The following is a 9,703-nucleotide window of genomic DNA, read 5'->3' on the forward strand; positions in this document are numbered from 1 at the left end:
AACTATTTTTAAGCAGTGCTAGGTGTGTTGAAGAGTGAGGTAATACCTCTTCCTAAATAATTTTTTCATGAACGAAATCATTATTTCATCATAGACCCGTTATTTTCTCTGCTATCTGCCAACATGTGATTGCTGTTGGGGCTCACACATAATAATAACAATAAGGCATTTTTACTCATTTTGGCAATAGCAGGAACCAAGCCCTATTTTAATAGCGAATTGGCAACAAAATAGATCAAAATGCCTGCTGTTTGCTTGCCTGACAACTTCGATCTACGATTATATTTAGATCAAAATTACTATATATTGCATATCTTTACGTAATTTCCATGTAGATTAACAAGGGGTCTGATTTCAGTAGTAAATTTAATTTGTATGCATTAAAGCTAACTCATCAATATCCCTCTTTTGTCTGTTTGCATGATGATCAATGAACATTGATCAATACTTGGTGTTAGCCCCATGGCTTGCCCACAACATCTATTCTGTGGCGTTTAATGATTATGTAGATGACCCAACTTACTATTTTGCACTCCCAATTCTTTGGTGAGAATGCTTCACAACCAAATGTGGATTTCTGTTTCTCGTTATCGAACTATGACAGGCAAAAACAGGATTGTTGATAAAGACCTTGACTTTAATCAACTTGACAGAGAAAGCAACTGGTTCACTACTCTCTCTCTCTCTCTCTCTCTCTCTCTCTCAATTATTTATAATTAAGTTGCTATTCCTTTTCTTGAAACCAATGTTATTTGTGTTAACAATTCTTGCAGGGATGACCAGATTTTGCTGTATGGACTCTTGTTCTATATAGAATACATGATATTTCCTCAATTTTCTAAGTTACCCTTATAGAGAACAGATGGTGTGATTCTTACAGTTTTGTTGCATGCTGATCTCATGGAGTTTTTTATTATTGGCTTCACAGAGCTCTTCACCATCACTTTCTTTATTCTCGCTACCATTCTCACCATCATTTTTCCATTGTCACCCAGCCTATTACTGGTATGATACTCTTCATTCATTTATGATTCCCCCCCCCCCCCGCCAATTTACCCGTTGTTAGGGTAGATTTAGTGCTGTTAATTCAGGATGACTTATTTTTCATATTAAAGAAATTATTAATTACTCTAAATTGGTGAAAATATTCTTTAGCCATTTAACAGAAGAATCACTAGCATGACATGTTCACAAGAGTTGATCGATTATGTCCTAATTATTTGACCATAATATACCATTTTGGTTTGTGATTTTTTTTTTTTAGGGAAAAAAACTGATCTTTTCAGTTTGTTTATTAACAGAAGGTGAATTTTATGGTTAAAAGGATTCCCAAAAATTCTATCATTTGTGCAAATAATCATGTCAAACATTTTAATTCTTTTGTTTTGAGAAACTAAGCATGTAGAATTTTCAGTAATACATAAATGACCTTTAACACATGTTATGCTTCTGTACTAATAATAAACTAACGAATTACTTGATTTCATTGCTCATTAGTTTGATTTTTTTCTGGAACAGCTGTCATTCATCCGTTTGCTGAAATGCTAGCATATTTTGTTATATTTTCAAGACCACAAGTAACAACATTGTTTACAAGAACAATCTCCATAGGCTCCATTGTTGGTTACACATTTTATCTTTCCCTTGTTCAAGTATCTCTGCTACACGCCATCGTAAGTCTCCCTTACTCTAGCTTCATGCTATAATTTTGTAATAGTCCAAAAATATATATATATATATATAATAAATAAATCTAATACTAATAGGGATATGTAAGTTGGTTCTAGTTTATATGAAATTAGCATAATGCCCTCTTCCGATAAATCTCTTTTATTTCTTCCTTATCCAGTCGGTGCACATAGAGAGAGAGAGAAAGAGTTCGAGAGTGTTCAATAATGCTCTCTAACCTTCTACCATAACCGACCATCTCTCCCCTCTTTACTCCTGGCTATCACCCGCGACCAAGAAGGCTCTCACTGTTCAGTGACGTTCAGACGTTCCTCCATGCGTGTGGACTCTGTCTTTTTTTTTTTTTCCTTCTTCTTCTCGATCTGTTGCTTTCCCTGCATCAGTCACGTTTGAGTTATGGATGGAATAAAGGACCAGATCGTTGAGGCTAGAAGGTTTTTCTCACGAGTCTTTCCTTCCCAGCTCAACCGTGAGCTTTGTGCTCTGTTTTAATGGTTTGTGCTCCCTGTTTCTGCGTCCTCTCTGCATGCTGTCTGTACGTGTTGTTCTAGGCTGAGGAGTCACAAAGTCTCGCGTGCTGGAGGGCTGTTACTGTGAGCTCGTGTTGATGTGGCTGAATCAGTCTTCTTCTGTTGTTGGGTGTAGTGATAACGTTGAGCTTATATCTCCCCTGTTCAGCGTTCAAGAGCACGTTCGTTTCTTCTTTCTCTCGGTTCACCACTGTTCAAGCCGGCTGAGTTGAGGTGAGGGAATTTGGACCTTCTAATTGTTAGCGTGTTATACGTGTGAGAGAAAGTGTGTGTTGTTGCTGCCATATGCGTGAAGTTACAACATTTCTTTTGCTTTGTTCTGCTGCTATCCGTACGCGTGTCAAGAAGATGAGTAAAAAAAAAAAAAAGAAATGAAAATGAAAGTAAGCTGGAAATTTCGAGGTAGGAAACTATGTTAAAGAAGCCTGATAATAATATGTATGTGAGTGGTATAGAATTTAAATCTTGGTTGGATTAATTCATGTTAAAGAACTTATTAAAAAGAGATTGAAAGAGGATAGTCTTGATATATTACTTGAATATTGACTTCATGTAGATGTCTACTGAAATGTTTGAAAAAATTTTAAAGCATGAATTTTGGTGATGAATTTTAAATGATAATGGTTGATATATGCGAAGTAGAAGGAAACCTTTGTAAATTAAAGACGATTTGTTAAATTTTGTTTAATAATACCGTATAGGACGTGTGGAAGAAGAGGATCCTAGTAGAAATTGAAGAAAGAACATTTTGAGAATTTAAAACTTCACAAGTAAGTGAATAGTATTCCATTTAATTTATTTTTAATTTTAATAGCCCTTTTTCTTGAAAATATATTTCCAAGATGGATGAAAGCATTCTTATATGGTCATTAAACTTTGAATTTATTGGATGCTCAATTAGTGCAAGTTTATGATTTTGACAAATATTGAGATTTAAAACAGTTCATGCGAGTTTGGTAGTAAGAATGATAATTTATTTCAATGGTAATTGTTTTTCTTGCATGTTTGAAACGTGATTTTAAGAGAACTCGAAGCAGAACACTGCTGCTAACGGTAGTTCTGTTAGCCCGTAACGTGCTGTGGTTAAACACTAATTAGTTTGTTTCGTGAGATTTATTCTTACGTTTAGTATTCGTGGGCTTTATACTCGCATTTGATTTCGTGGCTTGAGCCACGTTTGATTATTTACCCTCGTGAACTGTGTGTCCACGTTTGTTTCGTAGCTTCGGCTGTGTTTGGTTACTTACCCTCGTGGACTGGTGTGTCCACGTTTGTTTTCATGACATAAGCCGCATTTGGTTATTTACCCTCGTGAACTGTGTGTTTACGTTTGTAACCTGTTCTGTTAAGTTCTCAAAATTCTAAATGTTGATTAAATTGTTTTTAAAATTTATATGATTTTGGCTAACAATTTTACCACTTTGAGGAATATGTGAGTAAATTGTTTTCTTTAAGCATGATAACATAAATTTTTTTCAATTTACTCTTATTTTACAATTATGGGTATAACTTATAGGCTTACAAATCTTTGTGAAATCATTTTTAATTAGTTGACACCATTATTGGAGTTTATTGATTTAAATTCTAAGAATTTTACCATGGGAATGCTATTCACTAGAAAAATTATTTTGGTCTTAAATTTGTTAGATGACGCTGATCCCACCATCGACCTCTAAAAGGCAACTAGCTACAGTGGGTGGACATTTTGATTGGTATTGTTGCTTTAATATAAATATATAATTTGTATGTCTTTTTGATTTGAAAGAAAGAGTAGATGTTCCATATAAGTTGTTGATAAATCTTATTTTTGGTCTATATATTAGTTGTTGGTTGGAAGGAGCTACGCTCCTAATTTATACTGTTATTTGTAAAAAAAAATTTTGTTGTAGAATTTTTGGGAGATCCTAGTTACAAGGGAGGTTCTGCTGAAATTACTACAAAACGTCGACACTTTCTTATGATAATGAGTTTAAAGGAGTTATTTTAATTCTTATGTGATTTGATTAAATTTTGTTCTTTTCTTTTTGTAAATTGGAATAAATGTTCATTTTGAAGCTTACGGGAATGTGTGAGTAATGCACACCCGTGCCAGTCACCTTCTATTTTTGAGGCGTGACAAATTTCTCCATCTTTGTGCTTGGTTCCATCTTCCATTGTTTTTGTCAAGTTCTATACTCATTAAAATCATTAGTTTATTGATAATATCCAAAACAAGTTGTAGCAATTGCAATATAATAAATTCTTGAATAATTTCTATTTTGTTAGCATAATACTGCACAATTTCATGAGTTCTACATCGAGAAGCCTCACAAGTTGAGTGAGATTTATAAATTCAAGGAACTTTTCCACCCAATAGGCTAGTCTTTTAAAATGGGCTTTTTCTTTGAGCATTGTCATAGCTCCCACATCAAGGAGCATCACAAATTGAATGGGATTTATAAGTTCAAGAGACTCTCCCACCAAATAGACTAGTCTTTTGAAATAGGCTCTTCCTTTGGCTTGTGCTTGTCGCATTGGTACTTTCATTGAGATGCCAGTGTCACAGAAAGAGCTATCTATGGAGGGTTTTGATCAGTAGAAGGTCAAGTATAGTGCCATGAAGTGAAGCTGCCAAGGACAATGGCTCTCGACCACATTGGAGATCCTCACAAGTTGAGCGGCACTTATAAGTTTGAAGGGCTCTCTTATTAATAGGCTAGTTTTTTTAGAATGGACTCTCTCTTTAGTCTTGTGCTCAACACACATAACACATGCGTAATTGAAGCAACAAAAGGATTAGAAAGTTAATAATTAAAAAGAAAAAAATTGAATCACCGTGCATATACATATGTTGAAGATAGTTATAACATTTTTAGAGAAATGAAAATGGAACAATGAGACCAGGAGAAATTATTACATTTATTAAGTGTTTAATCGACCCGACAAAGTCAAATAAATTTTCGAGATCAACGAACCTAGCTGGAAGTATAATTTCAAGTCTCCATACCTGGTTTTTGTGGAAATAATGGTAATTAACCTTGGAAACTCCATCAAACAAAAGTTGACCATTTTTCTCCAAATCCAAATGTTAGATCTGTTTTTCATGTCATAACATTTGTGGACTATTATTATTTTTTTGTAATACCATAATAATAATTATCATTTTTCTATATATTCTTTTTTCTTCTAATGTTGGATGAGGGATAGTTAACTCAAGAAATCATGGCCACAGGTTTCATTCACTGCATCATACCAAATTCAGGACAAATTATTCCCTTGTCATGCCCTTATATGACTACATTTATGGCACCGTAGATGAATCTACAGATGATACTTATGAAACATCCTCGAAGAGACCAAGAGATTCTCCAGATGTGGTTCACTTAACTCATTTAACAACGTCAGTTTCCATCTATCATCTTCCTTTAGGGTTTGTTTCCTTGGCCTGCAAACCTCAAACTTCAAAATTTTGCCTTACTTTGATGTGGCCATTCACGATTGTTTTGAAGCTAATGGCTTGGATCTTTGGTCATACTTTTGTCTCAGAAAGTAATAATTTTAAGAAACTACTCAATTTGCAATCATGGGTCGTGCCACGATTTACAGAAGAAGTAAGAATTTTTGGCTTAGTTCAACATAGACATTATTATATTGTTGTAACGTGTGTTACATTTTATCACAGTGACATTCTCCTTTTTTATTATACAGTATCACTCAAAACGGTACAGCAAAAGACTGAACAAGATAACTGAAGAGGCCATTCTTGAGGCTGACTCTTCTTGTGTTAAAGTTCTTGGCCTGGGGCTTTTCAATCAGGTTGACAAGTTCACATCACACCACTTCCCTCATTTTCTTTTTTTGGAAAAAAATTGAAATATTGAAGCCTGTAGTATGGGTACATGCAGAAAGAAGAGCTGAATGCAAACGGTGAATTTTATATTCAGAAGTTTCCAAAACTGAAGGTAAGGATTTTAGATGGAAATAGTTTAGCTGCCGCTATAGTTGTGAACAGGCTTCCCAAAGGGACGCATCAAGTTCTTCTACGAGGCAACTTTGATAAGCTTTCTTTTGCTATAGCCGATTATTTGTGTGAAAGACATGTTCAGGTAAGCTAGCACATGGAATTCCTTGTCCTGAACTATTTTAGTTGACTAGCTGGTCTACTAAAATCAGAATGGGTCCAAGGTCTTGGTCTAATTAAGTGAATACAAGACATTGTATTCATTTGAAAAGACTAGGACGAAAATCTTAAGACAACTTATGCCCAACAATTTTGTTAGATATATTATGTTTGATCTTGTATTTGTTAGTTAAAATCGTATATAAATTTGCATGAGTTGGTTATGGATCCTACTTATAAAGGGTCATTTGTCATTGTATTTGTTTAGAGAGGTATAATTTAGCTCCGCCTTATGTACGTCATTAAAATGTCTTGGGGGTTCTTTTAATCATCTTTGTGAATTACATTGATAGTGTGCTTAGACTAATGGGGACTTGGATTTATATTTTGATCAAATCCCGCATTTGCGTACATAAAAATTTATAAAGTTGAATCTGAATTCCAAATCCATTACTTATTATATTTCTTTTGTAATTTCAAATTTTCTCTACATCCTATTATTAAAATTCTAATCACTTTTTCAAACCTCTCATCCTCTTTGCATTTTTACTATTAATGCCTCTAAAACTCTCGTATATTTTCTTATCTCTCATTCATTGCAAAATAGGGGTAAACTTACATCTTCTAATTTTTTTTTTCAATGTTTGTTTTGAATCTCATTTCATATCTCTTCTTTAGTTAAAATTTTTTAAACTACCTAAGCAAATGATTTTAAATATATGAATTTTAAATGTGAAATTTAAAATGTAAAATTTTAAAATTGAAATTCAAATCCAAATTAACCAATCCAAACGCCACTTGCGGGTTTGTTAGGTATTCTTAATTATGAGTGTCTGAGATATTGTTAGTTTCATTTAGACTAGGGGATCAGTTTGGACAAATTTATTTTAACTTCATTTGAAATAGGGTCAATAAACATATTCAAGATGTTATTGAAATTAAACCATACAAAAACTGAGATGATACACACCCTCACCTGCCCTAACACACACACACATATTCCATGAAACTTTTGAAAGCGGGACGGCATTGATCAGTAATAAATTGTATGAAAATAAAGTTACACTAATATGATTAATTTATTGAGATCTCAAAATTTGGTTTTCAGGTGACTACATTATATCAAGATGAGCTCACGAAGCTTCGTCAGAGACTCAACACAAAGCCAAAAGAAAGTTTTGCTCTTTCAACAACTTATCATGAGAAGAAGGTAAACACATTTGGAAAAATTCAACAACTTCGACACTTTGCCATTGATTAATGTTGGTGAAATTTTACTTCACATTTTCCTTCTTATTTAATGGATTTTTTTTACTTATTACATGATGTAACATTGTCCAGATATGGTTAGTGGGAGATCGATGGGAGGAAAATGAACAAATGAAAGCACCAAAAGGATCACTATTCATACCATTTTCTCAATTCCCACCCAAAAACTTACGAAAGTATTGCTTCTACCACTACACTCCAGCAATGATGGCTCCTCCTTTAATCTCAAACATGCATTGTTGTGAGGTTGGTAGCCTGCAAAGTTTTAACTTTCTATCTTTTATTTATTTATCATCCTTCTCATTACATTTCGCCAAGATAATATTTTATCATATTTTGTTATCATCAAAAAGCTTAATGTACAAAATAAATTGAGGAATCTGTAAAATTCTTTTCTTCTTTCTTATAATCTACTTTAAGGTCCATGAATCCATTGCTCCACGATTGCACTAAGGTACGGTTTTAGGGATTTTACATGCTATAGCAGCCATAATCTCTATAGGCCGAAAGAATAACAAGGTTTTATATTGACTAATTAAATTTGATTTCTGGGTATGACCTATGACAATATATTGATATTTTAAGGAAAAACAGTACTTAATGACAAAGAAATAAAGGAAAAACGTTTAGAAAAGAGTAGATAATGGAACCCAAATTAGCTCAGCATCGAAAGTCATTGATTTTTGGGAAAAGTACAAATATTTCTTGTATAATAGGCTTATTTATAAATAAATACCATATAATCTAGAAATTATAATCAAGGTTTTAGGGATTTGAATATAAATTATGGTCGAGGTGCAAAGACAATACTATTCCCATTAATTTGGTTCACGTACAATTATAACTTTAAAATTTATAAGTAAAAATTCATAATTCACAGCTTGAATTTCTTATTTAATGCTTAATATAACATAAAGTCTCTTAAGAGGACAAAATGAATTTCTTCACTAAAATAAGTTGGGGGGGTGTGTGTGTGTCAATAAAATATCTAAATCAATGATTAAGTCTTGCAAAGGTTACCAGCAAATTTTTTTTTTTAAACTGGCAGGAGAAAAAAGTGGAAGAAAACATAAATAATTTCCAATTTTTTGCTGATATGCATGCATAGAGATATAGTGATCGAGTTCACACCAGCCAGCTAGCTAGACTTTTATTTTTATCATTATTTTATTTATTAAATGTATTTTATTATGTGCACCGTCAACACAAGAAATACTTAGGCAGATTGGGTATATTACATTATTTGTAATCTATCTAATTAAAATACCTCAAGTAATCTAAATAAAATCTTATGTGAAACTTTTAAAATTGATTTTAATTTTATAACAGAATACATATTTGATTTCTTACCTTTTCTTTCTTTACTATTATTAACATCATAATCAATTTATATTTATTGTCTTCTAAATGTCATATTTTTATTGGACAAACCACAAATGACATGATACACCCAATTTACTTAAATATTTCTCCCGTCAACACAAGTTGAGTTCAACACTGTCCTCTAAACACTTGCTATTGTTCCTTCTTGGAGTGGTGTTTCTCGCCACTTCGTGTTTTGAATATTATTATCAGTCTCTGGTTGAAAAACAATCGATGCCAATGCCGCCTCTTATAAAGGAAGCACGCATGGAAGAGCCATTGATGTACAAGCCACCCAAGGATAATGATAAGCAAAAGGAGAAACCATCAAACCAAAAGCCCTCACTTGATCATATTCACTAGCCTCCTTCGTCAAATGAGAACTTATTTGCGTATCCCATGATTTTAAGTCTATTTTGTTATTACTAAAATAAGAGATTATATGATCTCTTTGCAATTTGTTATCAAGTGAATTTTAATATTTTCCAATATAATTCTGTTTTTTGTTGGCCTTGTGGTTTAGTATGAATGAATGTTTGGTTGTAGACATTTTCCATTCTCTCTGTTGTTCCATTTATAAATGATAAGTAATAAAATTGTCCAGTTTGGGTTAGTTCCACTTGTATTTATCAGTATATTTTATTAGGTATCATTTACAGAAAAAAAAACATTTATAAATCAGTGTTGTCCTTAATATTTTTGTATCCATCAACCACGGACTAAGTTACTCGTTATTTGAAGCACATTGTTATTC

General features: G+C 32.9%; 1 pseudogene; it reads left to right on the top strand.

Annotated features, from left to right (window-relative positions):
* The first annotated feature begins 430 nt into the window (after positions 1 to 430).
* Positions 431 to 9,312, top strand: LOC129289044 (very-long-chain aldehyde decarbonylase CER1-like; annotated as a pseudogene).
* The last annotated feature ends 391 nt before the right edge of the window (positions 9,313 to 9,703 follow it).

This window comes from Prosopis cineraria, unplaced genomic scaffold (genome assembly GCF_029017545.1).
Source record: "Prosopis cineraria cultivar Desert tree isolate PC_DT_omini unplaced genomic scaffold, ASM2901754v1 PC12, whole genome shotgun sequence".
NCBI lineage: Eukaryota > Viridiplantae > Streptophyta > Magnoliopsida > Fabales > Fabaceae > Prosopis > Prosopis cineraria.